The 26,443-nt window shown below is 39.3% G+C and overlaps 1 non-coding gene and 1 pseudogene across 1 annotated transcript; one reads left to right on the forward strand and one right to left on the reverse strand.

The window, feature by feature from the left end:
- The window catches only part of LOC132190874 (uncharacterized), a 6,064-nt pseudogene extending 530 nt beyond the window's left edge, over positions 1 to 5,534 (forward strand).
- An 8,701-nt stretch (positions 5,535 to 14,235) lies between these two features.
- On the reverse strand, positions 14,236 to 14,343 carry LOC132191201 (small nucleolar RNA R71). The gene has a single exon (XR_009441229.1). It is a non-coding gene; the product is annotated as a small nucleolar RNA R71 (small nucleolar RNA).
- Positions 14,344 to 26,443: the final 12,100 nt, after the last annotated feature.

Genomic DNA, 26,443 nt, shown 5'->3' on the forward strand with positions numbered 1-26,443 from the left:
TTTGTATATTGTTGTTGAATAGTTAGTTCTATTTTTTTTTTTGTTTGGTTGTTTGTGTTCTTTCTGTGATTATTCATTGTTGTTTAATCAGTTTATTTGAACACTCGAGATTGGTGTATGCTTGGTCGGAGATCCCTAAACTTAGATTTGACACCTTTAGATCCCGACATTGATAGAACTCTTAGGAGAACTCGGAGAGCACCTGCTGAGAGTGAGGATAGAGGTGAAATGGGAGACCAACAAGATAACATAGAGGAACCTAGGGTTGAGCATGAGGATGCTAGAGCTGGAAATCCCGAGCAAGCTAGAGCTTGGAATGTGGACTTCACTACGTCACTTAGGGAGTTGTTCGCACCTGTGGACTTCACTACATCCCATTCGTGTATAGTATTGCCACCAACCAATGCTACTCATTTTGATTTGAAACCTCATGTCATCCAACTCCTACCATCGTTCCATGGTCTAGAACTTGAAAATCCTTATAGTCATGTAAAGAAATTCAAGGACATATGCGCCACTTTCAAATTTCAAAATTTCTCCGAAGAGTCTGTTCATCTTAGACTATTTCCTTTCTCTCTACAAGACAAAGCTAGGGCATGGTTGGACTCCAACACGCCCGGATCCATTACATCTTGGGAAAGCTTGTTAAGCAAGTTCTATAACAAGTATTTCCCAATGTCAAAGGTCAATGAATGCAGAAAGGAAATAAGCTTCTTCACTCAAGAGGAGGATGAGAAATTTTCAGAGTGTTGGGAAAGGTTTAAGGAGTTGTTGATAAGATGCCCCCCACATGGATATGAGAAGTGGAGACTCGTTCAATTTTTCTACCAAGGATTGACCCAATCCAACCGTAGTATGATCGAGTCAATGAATGGGGGAGCATTCTTAAGTTTGACCGGGGATGCAGCATATAAGGCATTAGACAAGTTGTCCGACAGCTCACAGCAGTGGGATTTTTCGAGTTGTCGGGATAAATCTGCCCGTATTCCCAAGAAAGGTGGCATCTATGAGGTTAAGGAGGACACTGATTTGAGGATAAAGATAGATGCTCTGACCAAGAAGGTTGAAGCCCTTGTAGTGGGTCAATCCGTAAATGCCGCCAACACTTTCAATGTTGATGGTTGTTCAATCTGTGCTAATCCTATGCACTTAGCACAGAATTGTCCATTTTCACCGGCTTTTGCCGAGTGCGCCATGGAACAAGTGAACGCCTTTAATGACTTTAGGAAGCAAGCAAGCGGACCATACTCAGAGACATACAATCCAGGGTGGCGGAACCACCCTAATTTCTCATGGAAGCAGAGCCAACCAATGAATCAAGGATTTCCCTCACAGAATCATGGCCGTTCAACTCAACCAGTGCAACATCCTGCATCTTCGTCACAATCATCGCTGGAGGAAACGATGAAGGCATTCATACAATCGAATAGCCAGACCATACAAGAGCTCAAAAACTCTACCATGGCAAATACCCAAGCAATAGATGAAGTAAAGAATGCCACCATGGTTAACACCCAAGCAATTGCTAAGATGGAGAGTCAGATTGGACAGATAGCCAATCACTTGGGTGAGAGAGAAAAAGGGAAATTGCCCAGTCAGCCCGTGCCCAACCCAAAAGGTCAATATATGGTTGGGAATTCCTCAAATCCTGCACACGGACAAGAACATGTGCAAGCAATTGTCACTCTGAGGTCAGGAAGACAAGTGGACAATCAGGTGGCTGAGAAAGAAGAAGACCCTGCAGGGCAAAAAAAGGAAAAGAGTGGCAACAAAGAGAAGAGAGATGCCGAGCCATCTACAGCCACACCCATTATTGAGGACCCTCCTAGGTCATTTATGCCGAAAGCACCTTACCCTGAAAGGTTGCAAGCCCCCAAGAAAGGAGGGAAGTTTGAGGACATTCTAGAAGTGTTCAAGCAAGTCCAAATCAATATTCCATTTTTGGACGCCATCCAACAAGTGCCTTCTTATGCGAAGTTCTTGAAGGATTTGATCACAGTTAAGAGAAGAACAAATGTCCCAAAGAAAGCATTTCTGACCGAGCAAGTTAGCTCCATCCTTCAATGCAAGTTGCCCATTAAGTATAAGGACCCTGGGTGTCCTACCATCTCTTGCACGATAGGAGTCAGTCGAATTGAGAAGGCTCTTTTAGATCTTGGGGCGAGCGTGAATCTCCTACCCTATTCAGTTTACCTACAATTAGGGTTAGGGGAACTGAAGCCCACGTCCATGACACTTCAATTGGCTGATAGGTCAGTTCAGATACCACGGGGAATCATTGAGGATGTTTTGATCAAGGTGGATAAGTTTTACTTCCCCGTGGACTTCATTGTGCTAGACACAGAGCCGGTCAAGAATGTTGGCATTCAAATACCGGTGATTCTAGGGCGACCATTCTTAGCTACGGCTAACGCCCTGATTAATTGTAGGATAGGGGTGATGAAGATTTCCTTCGGAAATATGACAGTGGAGCTGAATATCTTTGATATCAGCAAACAACCATTGGAGTATGATGAAGTGAGAAATGTATGCTTGATAGAGGAGATTATGGAAGAGACAGTGAATGAATCAAGCATAGAAGACCCCTTGGAGGCATGCTTTGCTCAGTTCGGAGAGGATTTAGATTTGGACAAGTTGCTTGAGCAAGCAGATGCAATTTTGGAGACTGCTCCTCTGGTGAGCAGTGAGACGGAGGAGACAACAACAATTGATCCCCCAAAGAAGGAACTTAAGCCTCTACCGGATAACCTTAAGTATAAGTTCCTAGGTCCAGCAGATTCTTTGCCTGTGATTATAGCTTCGGATTTGGTTGATGCTCAAGAGGAAAAATTGCTAGAGGTGTTAAGACAGCACAAGGAAGCTATCGGTTGGACCATTGAGGATATCAAGGGGATCAGTCCCTCGGTGGTGATGCACAAGATACATTTAGAGGAGAATGCCAAGCCATCGAGGGAGCCACAGAGAAGGTTAAACCCAACTATGCAAAAGGTTGTGAGGGCTGAAGTGATTAAGTTGTTGGATGCAGGGATCATTTATCCAATCTCGGATAGCAAGTGGGTAAGCCCAATTCATGTTGTGCCAAAGCGGGCTGGATTGACGGTAGTAAAGAACAAGGATGATGAGTTGGTCCCAACTCGTATTCAGTCCGGATGGAGAGTTTGCATAGACTACTGCAAGCTAAATGCCGCCACAAGGAAGGATCATTTTCCACTCCCATTCATTGATCAGATGGTGGAACGTTTGGCTGGGCACGCATACTATTGCTTCTTGGATGGTTATTCTGGATATAACCAGGTCCCTGTGGACCCCGAAGATCAAGAGAAGACGATATTTACCTGTCCTTTTGGGACTTTCGCCTACCGTCACATGCCCTTTGGGTTATGCAACACACCCGCTACTTTTCAACGGTGCATGATTAGTATTTTTTCTGACATGGTAGAGTGTTTCTTAGAGATTTTCATGGACGATTTCTCTGTCTTTGGTTCATCCTTTGATGAGTGTTTGCACCGCCTGACTTTGGTATTAGTACGGTGCAAGGAGAAGAACTTGGTGCTCAATTGGGAGAAGTGCCATTTTATGGTCAAACAAGGTATTGTATTGGGGCACGTCATATCTCAGAGGGGGATTGAGGTTGATAAAGCGAAGGTGGATTTGATTTCCAACCTTCCACCCCCACGTACAGTGAAGGAGGTTCGCTCTTTTCTGGGCCATGCAGGATTCTACAGGCGGTTTATCCAAGACTTTAGCAAGATTGCCAGGCCTTTGTGCAAGTTGTTGGTGAAGGATGCCCCATTTGTATTTGATGAGGATTGCCAGAGAGCATTTGGGGACCTTAAGAGCATTCTGACGTCCACACCCATTATTCAGCCACCCAATTGGGGTGTACCTTTTGAGATCATGTGTGACGCATCGGATTATGCCGTTGGAGCTGTTTTGGGGCAGCATATTGATAGACTCCCCCATGTCATTTACTATGCGAGCAGGACTCTGAACGATGCACAACTCAACTACTCCACCACGGAGAAGGAGTTGTTGGCAGTCGTTTTTGTGCTAGACAAGTTCAGATCCTATTTGCTAGGATCTAAAGTCAAATCTTTTCGGATCACGCAGCATTGAAGTATCTTTTTTCCAAAAAAGATGCTAAATCACGTCTGATCCGATGGATTTTGCTACTTCAGGAGTTTGACATAGAAATTCGGGACAAGAAGGGTTCCAAAAATGTGGTGGCGGATCATTTGTCTAGATTGACTGTGGATTACACTGAGGACGCCAGCCCCATTTCGGAGACTTTCCCTGATGAGCAATTGATGCACATTGTTCATGAGCCCGCACCATGGTTTGCTGACATAGTGAACTATCTTGTCACCGGCCAACTGCCTCAGCAGTGGGGGCGACAAGATAGGTCCAAATTTTTGTCCGTGGTGAAACATTTTTTCTGGGACGATCCTTACCTGTTCAAGTATTGTCCCGATCAGATCATTAGGAGGTGTATACCTGAGCATGACCAATCCAATGTCATCTCCTTTTGTCATGATCATGCTTGTGGAGGCCATTTCAGTGCTAAGAAGACCGCCGCCAAGATTTTGCAGTGTGGATTCTATTGTCCTACCCTTTTCAGAGACGCCCACGCTTATTGTATATCTTGTGAGCGTTGTCAGAAGCTAGGGAGTATCTCTAGAAGGAATATGATGCCCCTCAGTCCCATTCTGATTGTTGAGATTTTTGACGTATGGGGCATCGATTTCATGGGACCTTTCCCGAACTCCTTTGGCTATCTGTACATCTTGGTTGCTGTGGACTATGTGTCCAAATGGGTGGAGGCGGTTGCATGCAAGACCAATGACCACAGAGTTGTGGTCCAGTTTTTGAGAGACACTATCTTTGCTCGTTTTGGTACGCCTCGAGCAATTATAAGTGATGGAGGTAAGCATTTTTGCAATCGGATTTTTGAGCAGTTGATGAAGAAGTATTTCATCACATATAAGGTTGCCACCCCGTATCACCCACAGACGAGTGGACAGGTTGAAGTTTCCAATCGCGAGATCAAGCATATTTTGGAAAAGACGGTAAACCCCAATTGAAAAGATTGGTCTATGCGATTGAGTGACGCACTGTGGGCATATAGGACAGCGTTCAAGACCCCGATTGGGATGTCACCCTATCGGCTTGTGTACGGGAAGGCATGTCATCTTCCCGTGGAGTTGGAGCATAGAGCATATTGGGCCATCAAGCAGCTGAACTTCAATCTTTTGAAGGCTGGCTCACAAAGGAAGCTCCAACTCGATGAATTAGAGGAGCTAAGGAATGATGCTTATGAGTCTGCATTGTTGTACAAGGCACAGATGAAGAAGGCTCATGACCAGAGCATTTTGAGACGATCTTTTGAGCCTGGTGAGAAAGTCCTTCTTTACAATTCACGGCTGCATCTTTTTCCAGGCAAGTTGAAATCTCGGTGGACAGGCCCATTTATCATTCGGACAGTTTTTCCTCATGGGGCCATCGAGATTGAGGATCCTCAGAATGGTAACACCTTCAAGGTAAATGGACAGAGATTAAAATCATTCTTAGAGTTGAGGAGTAAGGAGATTGAGACGACATTGTTGGAGGATCCGAGTTATTCTGAGTGATTGTCGTCTTTTGTGGAGAGTCTGGCTGAAGACTTAAAACTTAGCGCTTGTGGGAGGCAACCCTCATTCTTTCCTTTACCATTTTATCTTGTTTGTTTGTTTCTGTTATGTTTTTCAGGGCAAGTGTCTGCCATTCAAGTTTGGGGGAGCATTCTCCTATGTTACACCCGACTTGCGCCGCGCACCTGGTATTGTATCTCTGGACCCATTGGGGACAATGTGTCATTTTAGTTTGGGGGTGGGGTAGACATTTCTCTGTCTTTTTCCTTAATTATTCGTGTTGTTTTGTTATATATATATAATAAAAAAATAAAAAATAAATAAAAAAAATCTGCTATGTTATTGATTAAGCAAGGATAACACCTATTCTGTGGTTTGCATGTCATTGGTCTATTTAGCATTTTGAACACAGCATGTCAGTAGGAATCTGAGTCTGTTGACTCATTGTTGGATTAGAGAGATTTCACATGTTCGAGTTTATCACCACGAGCACACTAGCACAGAATCGGTGAGGTATAAGATTTGACTTGATTAGGGTATATTTTGAGATAGGTAGGATGAAGTGTGATGAAACCATGGCTTGAAAAAAAAAAAAAAAAAAATCAAATCAAATCAGTTTGAGCTTCTCATTGAGTAACCGGACCTCATGCCTCACAAAGCATTGAGTGTTCGCGTAAAAAGATGAGAAACCTAACTTGGTTGGTTGTATGGCTAGTTTGGCTTCGTAGCCTAGTTGACTTGAGTAATTAAGCCCTTAGGGATGTTTCTACATCTAGTGCCCTAAAACCATTTGGTTTGGGAGTCTCTGGCCCAACACTCGTTACATGGGTCAATTAGAAAGCTTAAGGAAGCTAAGCATTGCACAGCCTATACAAAAAAACAAAAAAACAAAAAAAAAACAAAAAAAAAAAAAAATTAAGCCTTGGTTGTTTCATCTGAGCAAATTCCTATCACATCTAAAGTACACCCAAGTTTGAGAATAAATTGAAGCCTCCGGATTTTATGTTAGTCTCACATTGCACTTATTTGAACATGTGTTGTCTCAAATTTCCATCTTTGAGTTGAATGATTTGTGCTTATCTTGATGATGTGATTGTGGTGTTCATTATGATAAACCTACTCATGATGTTAAAAACCATGTGTTTGTGTGGAAGTCCTTGTTTATGAAATAACATAGTGCATAAATGTTTGTGGGTATCATTCCTGTTAAACCCTCACGAGACTTCACTCGTCCTCTAGGGGTTTAAAAGGCTTGTTGCATGCGCTAAATGCAATCGTATATCCCACGAAAGATGGATTTATCTTTTGTTTTCTGTTTTTCCATTCTTGTTTTTAGTTTTGTATTGCTAAGGGACTAGCAATATGTAAGTTTGGGGGTGTGATAAGTGCTAAAATATTTATATTTTCAGCGCTTAACTTGCATGTTTTAATCCTTTGGTTTTGGTTAATTAGGACATTTTACTGCCTTTTTGTATTTTCTTTGTTTTATAGGCTTTTGGAAGAAAAGAAAGCATTTCTGGAAAAATTCAAAGCTTAAAGGGGCAAATTGGGAAGACCTAGAGGATATGGTTAAGTTTAACCAATCATGGTTAAAGTTTAATCAAATAAAGGAAAGGATTAATTCGGAATTTCTCAATTTGAAGTCAAATCGGATTGGATGCAAAATTGGATTCTGAATATGTCTCGGTATTTTGATCATAACTTTCATCTCAGATATCCGATTGAGGTGATTCAAGCGGCATTGGAAAGCTAACTCAAACTAATACAATTCATTGTGAATTAGCATTTTCCCAATTCGGAGTGCCGCAAGGCCAAAATCACGCCACAAGATAGGACCGCAATTTTGGGCGAATCCTATTCCGATTTGGGCTTAGGTTTTCTTTATCCTAATTGGGCTTGGACTTAAATCTCCGAAATTCCTAGGATTACTAGGGCTTCTAGGGCTCTCCTAAGCCATATAAATAGACCTCTAAGCCTCACAATTGGGGAGGCCGTTTTAAGCTGAATTACGACGTATTGCCGTGGGGAAGCTTTTGCTTTGTTTTCCATTGTAAGTTTTATTCTTTCGATGATGACAATTCAATTGGTGATTATTTTTGTTATCATGAGAGGCTAAATCTTTCAACTAAGGTTGAAGATGAAGCTTCGTCATTGACAAACTCATGTATTCTCGTATTTTGTTTATACAATTTTGACTTCGAATAAGGATGTTGTAGATTTTCATTCAATTGCTTGATTTATATCTTTTAATTGAATGTGATGAACTATTATGTGTTGGAGTTGGATATTTGATGTGTTTCATCCTTCGGATACATCAAATCATTCGATTGAAATCGGATATCCGTTGTGATTCGTTAACCAAACGGATACATAGGATGATTTAATTTCGAATCGGATATTTGTTGTGATTTGTAAAAATGGGTGGATTCATTGAATGATTTAAACTTGATATTTGTAAAACATCGAATATAGTTTTTCGATTGTAGGAACAAATACGAGAATATAGAGTTAAGATTTGGCGAAGTGAATTCTAAAACCTTAGTGTTCTTTACCATTTTATTTCATTATTTTCTTTAGTTTATGTTTTATTTTGCACGACAAAAATCACAAAATTCTGAACTAGGTTAAAATAGAGTTGGTTTAAATAGAAATTGGTTTACACAACACAAATCCCTGTGGATCGACCTCGCACTTGCACACACGCTATATTGCACACGACTCGTACACTTGCGAGTACAATTAAATTTGTACATCAGCCACCTCCATCACCAATTATTGCCCTTGGCGTCCCAAACCTAGCAAAGATGTTTTCTTGTAAAAACTTCACAATCACTTTATGATCATTGGTCTTTGAGGGGATAGCCTCTACCCATTTAGACACATAATCCACCCCCACAAGAATATATAAATAACCATATGAGTTAGGAAATGGACCTATGAAGTCAATACCCCATACATCAAAGAGCTCTACCACTTGAATATTTTGCAATGGCATCTGATTTCTGGATGAGATGTTACCTGTCCTTTGGCATCTATCACAAGAGCTGCAAAACAAAAAGGTATCCTTAAACACATTAGGCCAATAAAAACAAGATTGTAGTACCTTAAGAGCTGCTCTCTTTGCCCCAAAGTGTCCTCCATAAGCAAACTGATGGCAATGCTGCAATATGCTCAAGTGCTCCTCCTCTGAGATACCTTCGAATGATTTAATCAGGGCAGAATTTGAACAAATAGGGGTCATCCCAATGGTAATGTCTAGATATAGACATCAACCTCTTCTTTTCTTGACTAGACATATCCAGAGGAAAAACCTTGGCAATTATATAGTGGACAATATCTGTATACCATGGAAGTTGGACCTCTTCTGCAAACAACTACTCATTTGGAAAATTTTTGTTCAATGGAAGTTCATCTTCTTCTTCTTCATGAAGTAGTCGGGATAAGTGATCTGCCACCACATTCTCACTGCACTTCTTGTTTCTAATCTCGAGGTCAAACTCTTGTAGTAATAGTACCCATCTGATCAATCTAGGCTTTGCATCTTTTTTAGCAAATAAATATCTCAAAGCAACATGGTCAGTGAATACAGTAACCTTAGAACCAATCAGATATGATCTAAGCTTCTCCAAAGCAAAAATGACAACTAACAATTCTTTCTCAGTGGTAGATTAATTTAGCTGAGCATCATTCAATGTTCTAGAAGCATAATAAATATCATGGGGTACCTTATTGATTCTTTGATGTAAGATAGCTCCCAAGGCAAAGTCACTGGCATCACACATGAGCTCAAATGGTAGATTCCAATCTGGTGCCATCATTATTGGTGCAAATGTGGGCAGCTTTTTTAGTATGTTGAAGGCAATCATGCATTCTTCAATCCATTCAAACTTGGCATCCTTGGCTAGCAGTGCACAGAGGGGTCTAGAAATCTTGGAGAAATCCTTAATGGATCTTTTGTAAAACCCAGCATGTCCAAGGAAACTTTTTACACCCTTTGTTGTCATAAGAGGGGGGAGTTTGGAGATGATATCGATTTTGGCCTTATCCACCTTAATGCCCTTGCTGGAAATGGAATGACTGAACACAATGCCTTGTTGAACCATGAAGTGGCATTTTTCCCAATTGAGCACTAAATTGCATTCTTCACACCTCTTGAGGACACTCTTTAGATGATCAAAGCATTCATCAAAATTAGAACCAAAAACGCTAAAATCATCCATAAATACCTCAATGAATTTCTCCACCATATCTAAGGAAATGCTCATCATACATCTTTGAAAGGTGGCCGATCCATTGCATAATCCAAATGGCATCCTTCTGTAGGCAAATGTGCCGAAAGGACATGTGAAGGTGGTCTTCACTTGATCCTCTAGCGCTATTGCAATTTGGTTGTAACCACTGTACCCATCCAAAAAAACAGTAGTAACTATGGCTAGCTAACCTCTCTAGCATCTGATCAATGAAGGGTAGGGGGAAATGATCTTTTCTTGTCACCATGTTCAGTTTTCTGTAGTTGCCAACCAGTGGTTATTCTTGTAGGTATCAGCTCATCATCTTCATTCTTCACCACTGTGATCCCACTCTTCTTTGGAACGACTAGAACTGGACTTACACGTAGTCTGAGATGGGGTAGATAATGCCAACATCCAACAGTTTCAATACCTCACCTTGACTACCTCTTTCATGTGTGGGTTGAGTCTTCTCTATGCATCCCTGGTTCGCTTTGCTTCATCTTCAAGGAAGATTTGATGCATGCACTTGGCTGGGCTTATCCCCTTGATGTCAGCAATGGTCCATCCCAAAGCAGTTTTATGCTCTCTAAGAACTCTTAATAGCTTATCTTTTTCCCCACAACTTCGATTTGCAGCAACTATGACTGGTAATGTCCCGTTTTCTCCTAAGTAGGCATATGTCAGATGCTCTGGCAATTGCTTCAATTCCAATTTTGGTGCTTGGACAATAGAAGGAACAAGAGTAGTATTAGTAGGCACAAGAGTCTCAAAAGGAGGGGTGTACTTACTTGGATATTTTGGAGAAGCCTCAAGAAGGTGCACGGCTTCAATGATGTCATCGGTAACATCTTCAGATTTTGGCTCAATGTCCAGTCTTGTGAAACTATGGGTGAGGGTGGCCTCCATCGGGTTAATGTGATGGGCCTGAAAAACTTTCTCAACAATGCCTTGGATCATACAGACATTGAAGCATTCTAACCCATCTTGAGGTAATTTCAATGCATCGAATATTTTGAACTCTATCTTCTCACCATTCACCTTCATACTTACAATACACTTTTTCACACATATTTTAGTATCAGCAGTTCTCATAAAGGGTCTCCCTAAGATAATAGGCAAAAGTGATCGCACAGGGGATTCTTCCATATCCAAAACAATAAAATTAGCAGGTAAAATGAATTCATCTACCTTTACCAAGACATCCTTAAGTATACCTCTTGGTCTTTTAATGCTTCTGTCTACCAGTTGCAAAGTGATAGATGTTGGTTGAAGCTCCCCCAAACTCAGCTTTTCATACACAATGTAAGGCAGCAAATTCACCCCTGCTCCTAGATCTAGTAGTGCCTTTTCACAAAGATGGTCTCCTATCCTGCAAGGAATGGTAAAACTACCTGGATCTTTTAGCATTGGTGGTAGATTTCTCAATAGCACCGCATTTACCTCCTCTGTTAAAGCCACTGTCTCATGCTCCTGAAACTTCCTTTTAAGAGTACAACAATCCTTTAAAAATTTATCATATGAGCGAATTTGTTTAATTGCATCCAATAAGGGAATGTTAATCTCTACTTTTCTCAAAGTCTCAGAAATGTCAAGAAGCTGTTTTTCTTTCTTTAGCTTTACTAACCTTTGAGGGAAGGGTAGAGCATTCACCTTCTCTATTTTACTTACCTTGGATGTTGAGGCTTCATCTGGAGATGCTTGTGATGGCTCATCAACTCCTATGATCTTACCATTTCTGAGGGTTGTGACTGCTTTCAACTGTTGGTGATCCCTTGGATTGGGTATTGTTTGGGATGGAAATTCACCCTGCTTTCTTTCACTCAGCTCATTAGCCATTTACCCCAATTGTACTTCCAGTCTTTGAATAGCTTGCTCGGTCCTTTGAATAGACTGATCATTCTTGGTATTGGTTTGTTGTTGCGCAATCACAAATTGTCATACAAGACTCTCCAGGTCATCCTTCTTTGGCTCCTGAGCTGGTTGGACTACTTGTTAGGGGTTCCTTTGCTATCCTTGAGGGTTCAGAATATTCCGATTGTTACTCCATGATAAATTATAGGTGTTGGAGTATGGATTGTTCTTGGGAGGATAATTGTTCTGTCCCACATAATTCGCTTGCTCCTGATCTATAGATGAGTACAACAGACAAGTCTCAGTAGAGTTATCAGAATGGGAACATATGGCATACCTCGAGTTGTGCAGCTTGTGGACTAGGCGAGGTGTTCTGTGCAATCATGGCTTTGACAAGCATATCTAGCTTCCACTTCTTGGTAGCCATTGTTAAGTGCCAAAATATTCATATTTTAGCCCTTAAACTTATGTGTGTTAATTCCTTACTATTGTTAGTTTGTGCTATTTTATTTTCCTTTTGTATTTTTTATGTTTTTGTAGGTAGTGGAAGAAAAGAAAGCATTTCCGGAAAAGTTCCAAGCTTAAAGGGCGAATTGGGAAGACCTAGAAGATATGGTTAAGCTTAACCAATCATGGTTAAGTTTAATCAAATAAAGGAAAGGATTAAATCGAAATTTCTCAAATTGGAGTCAAAATCGGATTGGATTCAAAATTAGATTCTGTACACATCTCATTATTTTGACCATAACTTTCAGTTCAAATATCCGATTGATGTGATTCAAGCGGCATTGAAAAGCTAACTTAAAATTATACAAATAATTGTGAAATATCATTTTCCTAATTTGAAGCGTCACTATGCCAAAATCACCCTGCAAGATAGGAATGCAATTATGGATGAATCCTATTCCGATTTGGACTTAGGTTTTCTTTATCCTAATTGGAATAGGACTTAAATCTCCGAATTTCCTAAGATTATTAGGGCTTCTAGGACTCTCCTAAGCCCAATAAATAGATCTCTAAGCCTCACAATTCAAAAGACAATTTCAAGGAGACAACTTTGGGGAGAGGAATTGGAGGCTATTTCTAGGAGCGGTTTTCGGTTCTTTCTTTCCCATCTTCTTTTCTTTTATTTTAATTATGTATAACTAACTCTTAAGGAGGGATAGATTGAAGCCCTAATTATTTTTATTTAATATTTCAATATTGGCGCCTTTATGATAATCATATTGTGTTGCTTAAGTTGATTAATTCATGTTTTCTTGAATTCCTCATATGTATGTGATTGACCATTATATGCATGTGGTATGGACTAGTTAATTAAATCAATTTAGATGATAGAGTCCTGGGTTTAATAAGTATAACAAAAGAAATTTACATCACGTTCTTGGGTTAATCAACATGGGGAACCGGGAGTAGACGCCCATGCCCTAGGCCTCATGTGTTTGTCGATTTCCAAATATTTATGATTTCTTAGAGAAAAACTTAGTAGACAGCCATGCTAAATCCTTTAAGAAAAAAAAGAATTAGATTGGATCATTGGCAAACATTAAGTATTCATAATATGATTGGATCATTGGCATATTGTTATATTATCTAAGTATGATTAGTGGTGGATATCAAAGCCCTACCTTTAGCTTTTCATTTATCTTTATATCTTTTTATTTCTTTTCACAGTATCAATTTAGTGACAATTTGATATTTTTATCAATTCTAAAACAAAATCAACAATCCTCATGGGATCGATCTCGTACTTGTTACACTATACTATCGTTTGATCTTGTGCACTTGCGAGTAAAATGTACAATTATTTTCCTATTAATTTAGGTAGATATTTGCATAACAAGTTTTTGGTGCCATTGCCCAGATTGTTTGATTTTGTTTGGAATTTTTTTTCCTTAGTTTATTTATTTATTATATTTTTTTTTTTTTTCTGTTTTTCTAGTTTTCCATAGTTACTATTCTGCCTCCGAAGGTGCGCTCGAGCACCCATTCCAGGACGATCCAGCGCACCAGTGCAATCAAACGCACCTCATGGTGTGATCAATCGCACATCCGAACAGTAGCATAGAAACTATTTTAATTACAGATCTAATTTATTTCTTTATTTTTCTTTTGTTATTTAATTTTCTTTTTGTTTTAATCATGTTGAGAAACAATACACCTCCGGTGCGAAAACCTATGAAAAATTCATTCAGTCCCCAGATCCTCAACTAGCCATCATGCATTAATTTCCAGCCCATTGTGCGAAGCAGTTACGATTTATCTCCGCTGCTCAATATGAGTCCACATTATAAAGGCACACCTATAGAGAATCCATATTGGCATATTCGAGAATTCTGTGATCTTTGCAGGACTCAAAATGTTCAAGGTTTAACTCCAAAAGAAATCAAGTTAATCATTTTCCCTTTTTCTTTAAAAGATAATGCTAAGAGATGGTACAATTCTTTGGCCGCAAGTTCTATTCATACTTGGGATGAGATGGCCACAAAGTTCTTAAAGAAGTTTTTCCCAGCCCACAAGACAAGGCAATTGAGAAGGGAAATTCTGATTTTCCAACAAAAAGATGGAGACCCTTTCTTCGAGGCACGGGAACACTTTAAAGAACTGCTTCTCAGATGCCCTCATCACAATATATCTCAAGACGATCAAGTACTGACATTCTATGAGGGTTTAAATGATCCTAACAAGAGTCTTGTAGAGTTAGATTGTGGTAGCATGTTGATGGAGAAAAGCAGCAAGGAAGCCATGGAGCTCTTCGAGACATTGAGTGAGCACTTCCAACAATTCCCATCTAAAGGGAGACAAGGATTCAAAAGAAAAGGCATACATGAAGAGAGCACCAATGGTGGAAGTCAGGCTCAAATGGCTACCATGGAGAAAAAGCTGGACATGCTCATGAAAGCTATGACTAATCATAGCAGTGCTCCTATTCAACAAGTTACACAAGTCAAGGTATGTGCCATATGTTCCCATATTAACCACACCACTAAGACTTGTCCCATGTTTTCAATTGCAGATCAGGAGACATCTCTCATCAATTGTTCTCAACATTATCATGAAGAGGAGCCATCTCCAATCAATTGGCCTCAACAATACCAGGAAGAAAAGAGTGCCAAAGTCAATTGCTGACCACTCCTCATGGATAATACATGAATGAAGAGTGCACTTATTATCATGAGCAAACAACCACAACACCTGGGAATGAAGAAACTGTTGACGAAATTTTTTGTGAGCCAAGTCTTGAGGACCCTTTGGGAGAGCGCTTTGATGAATTTGGAGGTGACCTAGTCCTGGACAAGTTACTTGAGTATGGTGAAACTTCTAATGAGCCAAGTCTTGAGGATCCAGTGGGAGAGCGTTTTGATCAAATTGTATGTGACCTGCATCTTGACAAATTCCTCAAGCAAGCTAAGATGTGTAGTGAGCCAAGTCTGGAGGATCCATTGGAAGAGTGCTTTGCTCAATTTGAATTTAATCTGGACCTTGACATGATACATGAGCAAGCTGAGGCCTTATTGGATTCCACTCTTGAGAACAACAAGGTGGAAGAGAGGAAGGAGGAGCAAACTGAGGTTCTAGAGGAAGAGAGCACTAAGACTTCTTCAACATTAGCTCCTATTCCCGAATGACCAAGAATCCAAGCGAGAAGTCTGTTGGGGTTATGTCATGAGCAAATTGAGGACATCAAGATAGAAAAGCTTCCTGAGTTTTCTTCTTACTTTATTCCAGTTCATGAGTCCCCACCAGATGAGAAACTGTTTGAGAAAACTAAAGTGGTCCTCCCCGATCTATAGACATTTGGAATCATCTTGCAATAGAAAAGATTTATTCTCTTTGGTGCAAGCGAAGAAAAGACTGGTACTTCAAGTTTAAAGTGCCACGGTCTGGCTGAAGACGTTAAACTTAGCACTCATGGGAGGCATCTCATAGCATATCCTTTTTATATCTTTGTTTGTTTGTTTTTATTTCATTTTGATTTTTTTTAATTTTTTTTTTTTTTCCTTTGTTACTATAGTGTTTTGTTTTGCAGGGACAAGTGTGCTTCAACTCAAGTTCGGGGGTATGCTATGAGCCATGCTCTTCCAGAAAGTTTCATCCATCTCCTGAGTAAGATCTTTCCATGTTATATACACATTGGGGCTAGTGTGTAATTTAAGTTTGGGGGTATGGGAGACACTTTACACACACTTTGTCCCATTATTTGAAAAAGAAAAAAAAATATGCATGTTCATGTTGTCTTAAAATTTTGGTTGATCTTAAAAATTGTGATTTGATTCTCATTAGTGAGCTTAAAATTTTGAACACATGATCTGATGATAGGATTTTTCAATTTGGTTACTTGCTTTTGGCAGTTGAGAATTCACATGTTTGATATGACTTACACAAGCACATTAGCACATAATTTGTGGGGTATGACATAAAAGTCTGATGTGTGTGTTTCTATATCTTAGGTGAAACTAGATGACTTATTAGATGGATAATTTGGCATATATATATATATATATATATAGAGAGAGAGAGAGAGAGAGAGAGAGAGTATAGGAAAAAAAGAAGAGAAAAAAATGATGATCATTGATAAGCTTTTCACTAAGTAACTGGACCTCTTGCCTCAAAGTATTGAGTGTTCACGTCAAAAGGTGAAAAATTTTGATTTGGTTAATGTCATGGTTAGTTTGGTTTCGTAGTCTTTTTTACTAGAGTTAATAAGCCCTTAGGGGTGTTTTACACCTAATGCCCTAAAACCATCTGGTTTGGGAGTCAATGACTTAACACTCGCTACATGGGTCAATTAGAAAACTTAAGAGAACCAAACATTGCACAGCCTAACCAAAAAGAAAAAAAAATGTTATGCCATAGATATTCATTCTAATGGAAACTTTAGTGAACTTTGAGATATTGAGACATTGCACATTGAAAATAATTAGAAGCTTCATATTTATGTGCTAGTTCACTTTACACTGTTTCAAACTTCTGATGCCTTAGCCTGTCTTTTGTAAGTAATTAGACTCGAAAATTCCAATTCATTATGAAGATGGAGTTTATCTTTTTAAGCTTGCAAATGAATGAAAATCATACTTTTGAGTGACACTTGAGTTTTGGATAACATGAATTTGTGTATAATGTTTGTGGGTAACATTTTTGGAAAACCCTCACGAGACTTCACTCGTCTTCTAGGGAATGCCTAGAGGTTTAAAAGGCTTGTTGCATATGCTAAATGCAATCGTACATCCCACGAACGATGGATTTATCTTTTTGTTTTCTATTTTTCATTTTGTTTTTAGTTTCGTATTGCTAAGGGACTAGCAATATGTAAGTTTGGGGGTGTGTTAAGTGCCAAAATATTCATATTTTAGCCCTTAAACTTATATGTGTTAATTCCTTAGTATTGTTAGTTTCTGCTATTTTATTTTCTTTTTGTATTTTTTGTGTTTTTGTAGGTAATGGAAGAAAAGAAAGCGTTTCCAGAAAAGTTCCAAGCTTAAAGGGTGAATTAGGAAGACCTATAAGATATGGTTAAGCTTAACCAATCATGGTTAAGTTTAATCAAATAAATGAAATGATTAAATCGAAATTTTTCAAATTGGAGTCAAAATCGGATTGGATTCAAAATTGGATTCTGCACATGTCTCGGTATTTTGACTATAACTTTCAGTTCAAATATCCGATTGAGGTAATTCAAAAGGAATTACAAAGCTAACTCAAAATGCTACAAATAATTGTGAAATATAATTTTCCTAATTCAGAGCGTTTCTATTCCAAAACCACCCCGAAAAATAGGAACGTAATTTTGGACGAATCCTATTCCGATTTGGACTTAGGTTTTCTTTATCCTAATTGGACTAGGACTTAAATCTCCGAATTTTCTAGGATTACTAGGGCTTCTAGGACCCTCCTAAGCCCTATAAATAGATCTCTAAGCCTCACAATTCAAAAGACAATTTCAAGGAGACACTTTGGGGAGAGGAATTGGAGGCTACTTCTAGGAGCGGTTTTCGGTTCTTTCTTTTCCTTTTCCTTTTTTTTTTTTTTTCAATTTTAATTATGTATAACTAACTCTTAAGGAGGGCTAGATTGAAGTCCTAATTATGTTTATTTAATATTTCAATATTGGCGCCTTGTGATAATCATATTGTGTTGCTTAACTTGATTAATTCCTATTTTCTTGAATTCCTCATATGTATGTGATTGGCCATTATATGCATGTGGTATGCACTAGTTAATTAAATCAATTTGGATGATCGAGTCCTCGGTTTAATAAGAGTAACAAAAGAAATCCACACCGGGTTCTTGGGTTAATCAACATGGGGAACCGGGAGTAGACACCCATGCCCTAGGCCTCATGTGTTTGTTGATTTTCATAGATTTATGCTTCCTTTAAGAAAGAAAAGAATTAGAGTAGACACCCATACCTAATTCGTTGCTAAGGAAAATCAATAGCTTAAGGAGTAGAAACCCATTCCCTTAGGTTGGCAAACATTAAGTATTCATAATATGATTGGATCATTGGCATATTGTTATATCATTTAAGTATGATTAGTGGTGGATATCAAAGCCCTACCTTTAGCTTTTCATTTATCTTTATATCTTTTAATTTCTTTTTCACAATATCAATTTAGTGACAATTTGCTATTTTTATCAATTCTAAAACAAAATCAACAATCCGCGTGGGATCGATCTCGTACTTGTTGCACTATACTATCGTTTGATCTTGTGCACTTACGAGTAAAACGTACAATTATTTTCCTATTAATTTAGGTAGATATTTGCACAACAGCCATCTAATTTTGTGATCCACCATTCAGGTTCACCTCATACATGCCTTTACTTTTTACTCCTCGCCTTTCATTGAAACAGAATTGTTAGGAGTGTTCACTCAGTGTTTCGAAGAGCTCCATGGCTTCCTCACTGCTTTTTTCCATAAGTGCACCTCCACAAGCTAAATCAATCATTCCTTTGTTAGTGTCATCTAACCCTTCATAAAAAATTTGTACCTAATCATCTTGAGGTATGTTGTGATGTGGACACTTAAGAAGCAGCGCATTGAAGTGGTCCCATGCTTCAAAGAAAAAGGCTCCATCTCTTTGTTGAAAAGATTCAATCTCCCTTTTGAACTGCCATGTCTTTTGAGCTGGGAAAAACTTCTTTAGGAACTTACTAGACAACTCTTCCCAAGTATAAATAGAATCTGCAAGAAAGGAATTATACCATAACTTAGCATTATCTCTTAAGGAAAAAGGAAATAAGACTAACCTGATTCCCTCCGAATTTAGGCCTTGTATGTGTTGATGTTTGTAGAGATCAAAGAACTCCCTGAGGTGCAAGAGTGGATCCTCAATAGTTGTGCCCTTGAAGTGAGTTAAAGTATTGAGTATTTGTGGGGATATATAGTAACTTCCTTCCGCCTTTGGTTGATAAGCGATGCATGATGGCTGGTTAAGGTTCTGCGGGATGAAAGACTATTTCATAGGTCTTCGCACTAGTGGCGGATTCTCTAGAAGATCTTCCATTGTTTCCTCAACTTCCTCTTCCTCTTCTGTGTCAGAGTTGTCTCTAGCCCTTTGTTGAATGGCCCACTAAATTTCTGGATCGAGTGGAAGGATGGTTGAGGCTTGATATCAGCGACCTTGCAGTCACAGCAACTTCAGTGCTGCTGTCTGGATACTCCCGGGAACTGCGCTCGATTGCAAGTTAGTACGCTCGATCACACTGTGCTCAATCGCACTCGGTCTCCGCTCAATTGCAGTAACAGAATGCAGGATGCCGCAAAGCTGAAACGGAACAGAAAACAAAAAACAAAAAAAAAAAACAAAAAATATTTTTGATTTTTGATAAAACAGAATTAAAATTGAAAATTGAAATAACCAAACTAAAAGAAAATAATTCTAAACAAAATTTGACACAATCCCCGGCAACGGCTCCAAAAACTTGTTGTGCAAATATCTACCTAAATTAATAGGCAAATAATTGTACGTTTTACTCGTAAGTGCACAAGATCAATATAGAAGTGTAGGGTGCAAGTACGAGATCATTCCCACTAGGATTACTAAATTTTGCTTAAAATAAATTCCATAAGTAAAACAAAACAAAGATTTATTTTGAGTTGTTAATAATAAAAAGGTAGGGCTTTGATATCCACTGCTAATCATGCTTATATAATATAACAATATGCCAATGCTTTAATCATGTTATGCATACCTAATGTTTGTCAACCTAAGGCCATGGTTGTATACTCCCTAAACTATAGATTTTTCTAAGCAACGAGTTAGGCATGGGTGTATACTCTAACTCGTTTCTTTCTTAGGGATTTAGCATTGGTGTATACCAAGTTGTTCTTCAAGAAAGCATGAATCTATGAAAATCGACAAACACATGGAACCTAGGGCATCGGTGTATACTCCCGGTTTTTCATGTTGATTAACCCAAGAACCCGGTGTGAATTTCTTTTTTGTTACTCTTATTAAACCCAGGACTCGGTCATCCAAATTGATTTAATTATCGAATCCGTACCACATGCATATGTTGATCAGACAAACACATATGAGGAATTCAAGAAAACAAGAATTAATCAAGTTAAATATCACAACATGATCATCACAAAGGGGCCAATATTGAAATATTAAATAAACATAATTAGGGCTTCAATCTAGCCCTACAAAGTAATTTAGTTACACATGAGTTTGATGTTAAACATCTTCATAAAATAAAATAGGAAGGAAAAGAATAAACCCGAAACTTGAACTTAAAGAGCTCCAATTCTTCTCCTTGGAAAATTGTGTGTTTATTCTAAAGGTTTAAGGGTCAATTTATAGGCCTTAGGAACACTCTAGAAACCCTAAAAATCGTAGGGTTTGAGCCATAGTTCGCACAAGGCTTCAAAACCCAAAAAGAAAATACTTTTCAGAATAGGGCTGCGGCTGACTTGCTCCTCACACACGGGTGTGCTCGATTGTATCCTGTGTTCGATCGATCGCAAAACTGCGATCAACCTCCTGTGTTAGGCGCTCGATCACAAATGCGATCGAGGCTGCTTCTTGTGCGCACGCCTTGTGCTCATCTGGTCCTCTTGCTTGTAGTGCACTCGATCGCAGGTCTCCTGTGATCGATCACACTACCAAAGCCTTTAGCTTTTCCCAAATTTGCTCTTTAAGCCCAAAACTTCCAGATTTGCTTCCTTTTCTTCCAAATGCCTACAAAAACACATAAAACCCAAAAAGAAAATAAAATGGCATAAACTAACAACACTAACGAATTAACACATATAAGTTTAAGGGCTAAAATATGAATAATTTGGCACTTAACAAAGCTAGGAGCGGCACGGTTGCTACTACGGACCTTGCTTTAGAATCTTCACGCTGCTATCAGGTTTTTACATTATTATTAGCTGCTCTATGACTTTAAGTTTGAGGATTTTACTTATCCATTTGATGATTTAATAATTTCTCAGATTTATTTCACCTTTCTATGCATTAACTTTCATAATGCTTAAAGTGGCAATAACCTATTTAGCCACAAGTTGTTTTAACTAGGTAATTGCCAGTAACCCTGCCAAGTTAACCAAGGTTAATTTTGGGGGCGTTACAATATGGTATCAAAGCATACAGTCTTGCCGACAGTAGCAAATAATCTGAGAATAGGCTGCAATACCCGAGGTATAAATCTTAAAGAATGGAGCATAGGATAGACCTAGGTTCTCTAATTGTTGTTTGATTGAGGTGTGGGCTACAATAATAGCCTTATTGATTGCTTAGCATAGGGTTGGATAGGATCGCCTACTTTGCATTACAAGCACTTGATCCTACTTCACACTCGAATGCGTGACGGATACCGACATTGGTTAACTGTTCGAGAATGGCCTGATAGCAGCAAAATGGGGGCATCGCAGCATGTCTAAAGTACGCATTTTTCCACTTGTTTATGGGAACTATAATCCCTACCTTAGTGAGGAAAGGAGGCGGGAGATGCACAAACATTTGACTCAGATTGCAGACGAGTACGTCAAGATGGAACGAGAAGAGATCCAGCTGCTGAAGACAAGAGCCCTGCCAGCTAGGTCTGAGCGACAAGAGGTCACATTCCTGTCCAGCATTGACAAGGACTATGAAGTGGACCCATTAATAGAGTCGACCAGGGAATCCTAGACTTAGAGGTTGGGTAGCTTTTGGATAGACGGTTACGATGTAGTTAGAATACGCGTTGTACTTAGTAGTACAGTGGTTAGACTACGCATTGTGCTTAGCAATATAGTGGTTAGACTACACACCATACTTAGTAGTACGTTTTACAATAGATGCACATGTATTTTTCAAAGTGAATTTCAAAAAGAAAATGAATTTCACTAAAAAATGATTTTTGTGTCAATCCCAACTAGCCTTGTTTTCATACCCCCAATTGTTTTAAGAAAATACCTGGCCTTTGAATTTTTGGTTTTTGGGTCTCGGGGCAAGCACTCGCCTAGAGTCCCATGCATTCTTTTTAAAAGACGGCCGAGCACTCTTTAAACCCTATTCCTCCCATTTTATCTCAAGCTGAACATCTCCCCAGTAATTTTCAGCCATGTCTCCTTGAGTTTTAAATTCCATCTTTAAACGAAGTATGTTCTTCTAACCGTTTAAAATTTACGATTTTACGGTTTCGAATTGGGTTTTCATCTTTCCTCGATTATTGGTTAGGATTGAGCATCTAGACATTTGCTTGTTGTGTTAGAATAGTTGTGGTTGTGATTAGAACCAATTTCCCTTTCCAAACCCCCACAGGTTCTGACCCAAATGCCCTATGAACAAAACCCATTCACTCTACTATTGACCAACCCGAAACCTTAGCCGTTGGATTTGAGGGTTTTGCCCTGAATTCAAAATTTGTCTTTCATGATCTCTATAAAGCCTAAACCCATTAACTGGAAGCCCCGATCTAGACCAACTGGATTCGGGAGTTTTTCGCTTGGATCTAAAAATGACCAAAATACCCTCACTCTCAAATTGGGAATTTTTGCCTAATTTGGGGACGACCTGATTTTGTTAAAGGGTCAGGCCTACCTGTTGAATTGAGCCTCAAGCCTTTTAAATTAAAAGCCTAACCTATGAACCTAGCCATTTGAATTTTGGCATTTTGTCTAAAACCAGAAATGACCAAAATGCCTTGCGCCTAAAACTCTAACTCTCATACCATGGTAACCTCGCATCTTGAGGTTGCCACTGCAAGGACTTGCCCTTAGGACAATACCAAAGACTTTAAGCCATCAGCCTTAACCCAAACGAATTTCTGTATTTTGTAAAAATTCAAAAATTACTAAAATACCCTTGAGTCCTAAACCCTAATTTTATAATCACCATGGTATCCTCGCATCTTGAGGACACTGTTATATTAGACTACCCAAGGGTGGCACCATTCATTTCGGTGCTATATTCTTTTAATACAAAATTACCAAGACGCCCTCAAGTACCAAGGTGCCCTCGCATTTTGAGGTCACCATTATTTTGGGTTACTCGAAGGAACCAAATATCTTGTCAATTTTGGTATTCTTGACCGAAATGCCCTTACCCCTAGATGACCCCACATTTCCCACCTCTTACCCCTAAGGGCATCCTTGTCATTAAAGACCCTTCCCGACAATCTTGAGATTAAAGTCAACCCCGACATTTGGAACCCACCAACTCTCACCTAGTCGAACTTTGGTATTTGGCCTAAGAGTCTGAAATGACCTGATTACCCTTGCAACTGAATCCACCTACTATGTTGCTGAGCTTTTGACCAAATTTCTAAACTACGAACCAACCCCTTTGCAACCCCACTAAGTTTTTCTTTCAGATATCCCAATGTTTCCCGATACCTCCTTGCATTTGCCCTAACACCTGAGGGAGGATTTTAGTTTCTAGAACTAGGCTACCACATTTGTAGTTAGATGAATTATTGTTAAGGTTGCACTTAGAATTGGTAGTGATGCTTTTTGGCATGAACAAGAGCAAACGCGGCAGCTTCATCTTCCTCTTACCCAACACGATTCAGTAGGGCCCAAGCCCAGCTCTAGGAGGCTTCGGATCTCGACTCTGACTCCAATTTTGAGATGGACGAGGCGGAGGAGGAGACCATTTCGGATGAGTCTTCAGCTCACAACCTTGCTCAGGATGTTTTGGCCAAGGCACTGACAACGACAACGACCGATTTTCTTATGACCACACACACTTCAGGATCTCCAAAACGGAGAGCCAATACAACTCTCTCCACTGCAGCTGTAACATCATTCTAGAAAGGACAAATATGGCCGACGTGAGGTAGCCGCCATCGAATTAGTTCGGGACTTTTTACACGAATCTGCATGCCCTTTAGCATTGTGACTAACTAGTACACCACGTGATGATCAGCCGAGTTCTTCTAGTTAAGAATCTCGCCACTGTCACTTAGGATAGGGTTCTCTGCCTTTACCCCCTTCTGACTAGAAGTACCATCGACTACAAACACACAAATACCGAGAGCTGCGCTAGGAGGGACGAGCAGCTAATAGAGCCTCCTCGACCACACCAACAAGCGACTTTGATCTCAAGCGCATCTATAGCACTCTCAGTGGATTTCACCAATCCGTAGGAAGTCTCACCTCGAAGCTAGGGAAAATATCGATGACATTCCAGGATTACTCCCGTAGATTCACAGTCACTTGAATGGAACCCCTGCTCGACGTGAGAGATTACAGCATTAGGAACTCGAGTATCATCCTAGGAAAGAGGGAGCCCTTGTATGTAAAGCACCCCAATTCAAAGATTAGCGAATCGCAGATGACCTCATTCGTAGGACAATTTGTATATACTTTTGCTTGGTTAGTTGTTTGTACATATTTTGCTATGCTTGGTAATGCCAATTTTGTATGTATGCAACTGTTTCTTTTCTTTTCTTTCTTTCCTTGGATATAATTATGCATGCCTAAACTTTACCTATCTTTTCAAAACCATATGTTTCTTTTCAACCGTTTTTTTCTATCCAAACTTTTAATTGTTTTCGAAAACCCTCTCTACCAGGAGGATCTTGTTTATTACTAAAACCAAATTTCGAGGACGAAATTCTTATAAGGAGGGGAGAGTGTAATACCTCGACTTTTTAAATCGTTTTAAAAAGAGTTTTAAATCCTTACTCAATGTTGTTCACAATTACCTACATAAATTAATAGGCAAATAATTGGATGTTTTACCCGCAAGTGCACGAGGTCAACATAGTAGTATAGCGTGCAAATACGAGGTCATTCCCACGAGGATTGCTGAATCTTGGCTAAAATCAATTCCAAAGTAAAATAAAATAGTAGATTGGATTTAAGTTGATAATGATAACAAGGTAGGGCTTTGATATCCACCACTAATTATATTTAGTTAATATATCAATATGCCAATGTTTTGATCATGTTATGAATATCTAATGTTTGTCAACCTAAGGGCATTGGTGTCTACTCCTTAAGCTATTGATTTCCCTAAGCAACGAATTAGGCATGGGTGTCTACTCTAATTCTTTTCTTTCTTAAAGGATTTAGCATGGGTCTCTACTAAGTTGTTCTTTAAGAAAACATAAAACTGTGGAAATCAACAAACACATGAGGCCTAAGGCATGGGTGTCTACTCCCGGTTCCCCATGTTGATTAACCCAAGAACCCGGTGTGGATTTCTTTTGTTACTTATGTTAAACCCAGGACTCGGTCATCCAAATTGATTTAACTAACTAGTCCACACCACATGCACATGTTGATCAGGCACACACATATGAGGAATTCATGAAATCAGGAATTCATGAAATTAGGAATTAATCAATTTAGATATCACAACAAGATCATCACAAGGGCGCCAATATTGAATATCAACTATACATAACTAGGGCTTCAATCTAGCCCTACTAAATAAATTAGTTACACATGAAGTTGATGTTAAACATCTTCATAAAATAAAAGAAAAGAAAAGAATAAACCCGAAACTTGAACTTGAGAGCTCCAATTCTTCTCCTTCCCAAGCCTCCTTATTCTAAAGACTTAAGGATCTATTTATAGGCTTTAGAAGTCCTTGACAAACTAGTAAAACCTAGGAATTTTCGTAGGGTTTTAAGCCTATTACAATTGGGAGTTGGAAAACCCTAATATGGAAATACTAGCATTCAGGCCGCAACTTTGAAGTGTCTCCTGCGCACGGGTACGATCGATCGCAACCCGTGTACGCTCGATCGCACGTCTGCGATTGAGCCTCTTCTGTTGTGCGCTCGATCACTCGTGGTCGCTTCATGCTTTGTCTTCTCTGGTAATGCGCTCAATCGCAGGGAACGTACGATCGATCGCAGTGTTAGGGGCTCCAACTTTTCCCATTTTCTCTCTTTGAGCCCAAATCTTACAGTTTTACTTCATTTTCTTCCAAAAGCCTACAAAAGTATGGAAAACACAAAAAGGAATTAAAATGGCCTAATTAACTAAAACTAAAGGATTTAAACATGTAAGTTAAGGGCTGAAAATATGAATATTTTAGCACCTAACACTCAACAAGTTAATAGCCTTCTAAATCAACCCAAAAGAGAAAACCCTAAGCTATCTCAACATAACCCAAAGCCCTAACACTTAACCATAAAGCCTTGAAGCAAAACCAGACCCCACCCTTACTGACCGTACGTACGCCCAATAGTACAGTACGTACACTCTTGTCTCTAGTACCAGACGTACGCTACTTTTTTTGGGTTGACCACTGGTTAATGACTGTACATACAATGCACCCTTTGGAC

Source organism: Corylus avellana, chromosome ca8 (assembly GCF_901000735.1).
Source record: "Corylus avellana chromosome ca8, CavTom2PMs-1.0".
Lineage (NCBI taxonomy): Eukaryota > Viridiplantae > Streptophyta > Magnoliopsida > Fagales > Betulaceae > Corylus > Corylus avellana.